The sequence below is a fragment of the Colletes gigas genome, unplaced genomic scaffold, assembly GCF_013123115.1.
Source record: "Colletes gigas isolate AHSC1104 unplaced genomic scaffold, ASM1312311v1 Colletes_gigas_Sc00021, whole genome shotgun sequence".
NCBI classification, from domain to species: domain Eukaryota; kingdom Metazoa; phylum Arthropoda; class Insecta; order Hymenoptera; family Colletidae; genus Colletes; species Colletes gigas.
Window position 1 is genome coordinate 304,972 of NW_025106650.1, and position 6,104 is coordinate 311,075.

Below are 6,104 nucleotides of genomic sequence, written 5' to 3' on the forward strand. Positions count from 1 at the left end.
GGTACGCGCAGCACGTTTACCGCCGCCACCAGCCGCAATTCAGACCACCGCGTCGCGGTTATCTTTATAACGATGGAAAAACTTTACCGCCCTTCTCGCCACGACTTTCGTTACGGAGACGATACTTTTTATCGACCTCCTCCGGTTTCCTCGCCTTTTTTTTCCAAGACTTTGCCCCCCTGTTCGTCTTCCTCTTCCGTTCACCGATCGTGTCGAAGCGCGCAGATCGATCGATCGGTCCACGAGTTATCGAGAACACTGTTAACCTAAGAAAGGGATAATTTTAACCGCTCCTTCGACCCATATTACGAAGACTATGCAATAACGACGTTAATTTTATCGCCAGGGGATGTTTGTTCGGTTAAAAATTAATACATTTTTGTTGGTTCTCGAGTTGCTATGATCGTGTCGGGAAAATAACGAGAATCGTGGATCGCAGTTTGCCGCGATCGTTATCGGGTCCCTCGGCCCGAAAGCTTGCGCCCCTAACGAGCTGCTCGATGCAAGGGGTTAAACGGACTGGCATTCGCAGTCAGTCGATTCGAAGCTATCGCGGCTGAACGTGTGCATCCGTCGGCGCGCGTGATTGATCGAACGGGCGACCAGGCATTGCGGTTTGTCTCGAGGTCCCGAGGTTCGTCCTGGAGGTTAGGGGTTGCAGTTGTCGCAGCCGTCGATCGCTTTGAACCGTCCTCAGCCCCGGCCCCGGCACGACGAGGCGCTGGCCCAGAGGACGCGGCAGGACTTTCTTCCTCTCCGACGAGTCGTCTCGCTCGGCTGCCCCGAGGCGGGTGCACCTGCACGCGTATGCACTTCCCGGAGCCACGGACAGACAGACAGCGTCGGGGGAGAGGGAGGGAGACCAGTCGCTGATAGGGACAAAGGGAAATAAAGGGTAAAGGCTGTCTGCGCGCAGAAAGCGAAAGGAGAGAAACGGGGCTGTAATAAGGGATGGGGTAACGACCGAACAAATGGCAAAGCCTAGACGAAGAAGGGAATCAACCGCGACCCGAAGCACACGGAGAAAGCGTACGCCGAGCGACGAGCCGAGTAACCAGAGAACAGGAGAAAAACACGCGTGGAATAAACAAACGGGGAAATATTTGGCGGAGGATATACATTTTCGCAAAGGCTGGTGGAAAGAAACCAAGGGCCAACTATTATTGTAACAAACGAAGAACCTAGGACCTGGAACAGATTTGAATTCCGCAAAGGAGCGAGGAGGATGGAGAGCGGCGAAGGAAAGAGCGAAGACCGAACCAACGAGAACGAGAAGTAGAAGAAGAAAAGGAAGAGGGAACGGTCTGCCAACGGGCTGAGGGGGAGGGGTGGAAGGGAAGGGGATTGCGGACTCGTAGGAGCGAATGGACTTCGCCTCTGGGGATGTTCTTTTGACAGTCATGTCGCTGTCGTCTCCTAAGGTCCCCCGGCGGCGTTGCATTAATCTTCTTCTTCCGACCCCGCCTTATTGAAAATTCTACAGAGCGCTTCACAGTTTTTGCCACCGACCCGCCCTTTGTACCCCGCTCACACCCCCGTCGCTCCTCCGGGACGTCACCTACGAATTCACCTGCGGAGTCGATCGTCGTGGCTTCCGTTTCGTTTCGTTTCCTTTCGTTCCGCCGGACGGCCCTTTGGGCGCCGGAATTTCGCCGAATGGCAGCTCCCAATCGGAGAGGACATTTAGAGTGGACCGAAATTCTAGAGGGAGGGCCGAAACGAGCTTAACCAGACCACGGTGATTGTTTCAGAATATTTTTGCTCCTATTTTACAGGCGTCGTTTGTTCGATAAAAGTTCGCCGTTCGACACTGTTTTTCATTCCGGCTTGGCTGCTGAGCTCGCGCGTTACCCGTGCGTTTCGTCAACGGTTTTAAGAGGAAAAATGTCAACCGTTGGCGCCTATTATCGCGGCCGCGGCCGTTAGACACCCTTAATTAACATTCCCAACGCGTGTTTCTCGGTGTCGTGTCACCCCTCCGCGAACAACTTGTTTCCCTTTTGCTTGCTATTTTTAATTCCTGTTTCGCACGAAAACCTTCCCTCCCGGCACTCGTAAACACACCTAGCGATTTGTAAGAATTTTAAACAGTCGCTACGATTTAATTGCTGGAATTTTCTTTCCAGCTACTAACGAGACCTTCGAAAAGAGAAGAGATTTAAATTTCTCTTTACCAGGGTGTAAATTAGTTTCGAAGGATGCTTTGCTGGTTTTTCTTGCTTTAATTCTTTCCCCTTCGTTCTTTGACAAATACTTGACGTCGAATTTGTCCCGAGACGCACCTGTAGATCGCACGGTAGCAAACCACGAGGCACATTTGTCACGGTGAACACTCTTCGGCCTGATTTACGCCAACGGTCCGCTCGCAGTGCGTTCACCTGTTATTCCCAGCGTCCGCGATGGAGTTCGTTGCTTCGTTTGAAAAATCCGAAAAATTCCCGATGTAAATCAGGCCCTAAAGTACGCACGATTTTCCCCGTTTCGCTCCCTCCTCTCGGCGCACCTCCTCGAAAAGAAAATTTCCATCTTTCTCCCGCGAGATGGAAATATTATCCAGAAATCCGGACAAACTTTTTCCATTTATTTATTAACGAGTATTAAACCCTTTGGTACAAAGATGTAATATGCAAGAAACTACAGATGTGGAATATGTTGCAAGGATAATCTTAGACTTTCTAATGATTGTTCAAGTGTGTACAAAATTTGCATTATTAATCATTCTATTTACACAATTCTGAGATCCAATCGTAGTGCGGTAACTTTCAGAGTAAAATAAAAAGTGATTTCTTAAATATCTAGATGGTACATACAAAGGAAACAATTGAATTGTTGAACACGAAATATGACCTTTGATTAGCTTACTTACAAACATATCTGCAATTCTTCTTCTACTATGCAGTGTTTGGAGATTAGTATTAATAAGTAAGTTATCATAATTATGAGACTCAAGAGGCATGGGTCTCCCACTATGTCTAGCAACGATACGAAGAAATTTGTGTTGAACTCTCTCAATGTTATTTATGTACGTTTTATGATAAGAAGACCAAATTATTCTGCCATATTCTGAAATAGGTCTCCTCAAAGCACAATATAAAATTTTAAGTATTTTGGTTTGGTGTTCTCGAGGTTTCAGCAAAGAGCTTCTGATTCCTGTTAATAACCAAATAATGCTCGGTTTTAGTCAACTAATCGTGGCATTTTAATTTCCCAAACGATGCTGAACGGGGTGGCTTACTTGAAATCCCCGGCAAGTGTAACGCGACGGCTTTGTCGATAAATTGTCGCGTTAACCGGCGCGTTTGAATATTTTAATTGTAGTAAACTTCAGAGGCAGCGACGGCCCTTTGTTTCGCTAGCGAAACGTCTCGCGCGTTGTTGGTAGTGCAATTACACATTAAAGGGGAAAGCCTGCAGCGTGTCGTTTCCCGAAGTGTTTCAGTTTCGTCGATAGATTAATTAAACGAGGGAAAACGTCGGCAGCCGACGAGGGGGTTATTTCGATAATGATCGTTAGCGCGGTCGCGAATCGAACGCGACGCAGCGTTCCAGGCGCGTTTCGCTTCCGCGGCTTCTAATTTGACGGGGCAGCGGCGTGCCAGAGGATTCTTCGTCGAGAATTCCACGCGCGCGTCACGATGCATCGCTTACGCTCGAATACGAACGCTACCGCGCCGATTTCACGCCTGCCAAATAATTCCCAGTAGCCGGCTGTGTCGCGTTCTGTGCGTTTATACACCTTCGAACACGCCGACCAGGAGTAAACTACCATTGGGAACCTGCTTTTCCGGTTAATCAAATTCTCCGGCCGTTTCGGCGACTGTTCTAGTTTACCAATCGTAGAAGAATCGATCGTACGCGCTCCGAGTCTTAAAAATAATCTAGCTAGACTAACAAAAGTTTATCGAAAAGAAAGAGAAACGTTTGTGCCTTTGGATGGACGAGCTCGGATACGATTCAACTGGGAATTCCAGAGATGCGAAAAATACTGTAATAGCATTGCGAAAAAATGCGACGCAAACTGCAGAAATGAAATTCAATTGTCGTGGAATAAAGTTGTGCTTCTGGCTCCGTTTTTCCGTGTCTCTCGTTAGAGTCTACGAGACAGTTCGGATCCGGGAGGCACCCAGCGGAGCGGCGTTATCAATCAGCCTTATCGATAAGCTCTACCCCCCCTGGTTGGCGGCGCGTACACGAGTCGCGTTCCGCGAAGTCGTCGCGCGATGCCCGATAAGCGCGTCGCGACGTCGTGACTCGCGGGAAAAGATGGGAAGAGGGCTCGTCCCTCGGCTCCGGGGGCGGAGTTAATCCGGCGTTAATGCGCCGGGAAATTGGTAACGTTGTTCCTGCCGCGGGTGGTCCGGGGAGAACTGGAGCCACTTTATTTTTTCGGGAGACATTATTCCTGACAAAAAAAAAAGAAATACTCCAGCGAAGGAGGAGGAGGTGAAGGTGGTGGTGGTGGTGGGCGTGCCAGAGCCGTCGTCTCGCGTATCGAGGGGCGAACGATTAATTTTGGAAATGGGGGAGCTCGTATCGAAAAAGAAGGAAAAAGCTAACCGGGGCTGTAATTATTCTTGGCCGAGCCAAGTGCAACGCGAGCGAATATTTCAATTCTGGCCCCTTTCGTTTCCCGTCCCTACTTTATTTTGTCTCAAATCGTTCCTTTCGCTGCTGCGATAGGTCCCCTATTTTAAATTCCCTGGGTTCGAGCAAAAGTAGATAGCTTAGAGTTGTTGCATGGAAATTGGATATATTAAGCCCTTTGTGCGTCGGTCGGTAAATCAACCCTTGTCGGTGACCTGGTTGCATCGCGTCGCAACAATGAAGTCATAAAAATGACGGATGTAGGTACGTACGTTCCAGAGAATAGGATTCTTTGTTACGAATCTTGAGCCGTTTGTCGTTAGATAACGGTATACGAAATTTACTCGTGCTTTACGAGTGCGCGTTAGCGGAAGGATTTATCGTGCGCCCGAGAGAAATCCGTCAAACGGGGATGATTTCTTTGCAACCACTGTGAAGAATATGAACCGGAGTTACGTCTGCTCGTTTGTATTAGGATCTCTACGTGTATTTAAGAATAACTTTGAACGGAACGCGATCGAATTCACTTTCTTCGTACCCTACTTCCGTCGCTGGTTTTTCATTTTAAATCCTGTCTCTGCTACATCGGCGAGCTTTTGGATTTTGTACTCGTCGGCTGACGATAAGGTGAATATCGAAGAGTTGTTGCACGGAAATTGGATATATTAACCTTTTTATCCGAAGAGCCGAGTGAATCTTCTTTCACGAGTAGACAGGTTGCTTCCTCCTCTTTTTTTCCACTATAAATTGCGAAGAATATTGATCAAGCGTTATACGAAAAGATTCAACGTGGACGTAGAGGAGCATGAAATTCAAGAATACGAAAAAAGAGACGAGTTTCGTAGCTTCGTTGATATACCTGTATTAACGATGAAATTTTTATCGCTAGTGCAAAGAAACGAACGGCACTGTAATTGCCCTTTACACGACCGGCCTCTGTTCGAATTAATATTTTAATCTTCTCCATTCTGGTTCTGCTTTTTCTCTGTATCAATTTAAATTATTCTTTCCCCGTATCGGTCGTGCCTTTTCATAATTGTTGAACGGTACGTTTCGCGTATAGTCAATTTCTCCAAAGTTAAACGATTTTGTCTAAAAATTTCAGCGTAAATCAATGCCTTTTTAGTAATCTATACACGGACAAACGATCGTACGGCAGATCGATAGGATTTTAAATTAATCGGAATAAACGTCGTTCGAAAAATGTATAATTTATGAACGATGAAGGTACATAGTTGACAAAATATGCGAGAATGCGACACAGCGCGCCTCGAAAGGTCGCAGGTTTCCCCATCTTTGCGTCATGTATTTCGCATCAATGGCCCGCGAAAAAGCGAACACCGAAAACGAGGAGCAATTTCATGGAAATTGGACGTGCTTAACCTTTTGTGCGTGTTAGAGTCCATCAATCTTCTCGGGAAGATAGCTTGTTTTTCTTCGAGTCAGAATGTTGCGAAGTCTATTGATCAAATATTGCGTAAAAGACTTGGAAGTAGATACGTCTGGGCGAAAGTACCCCG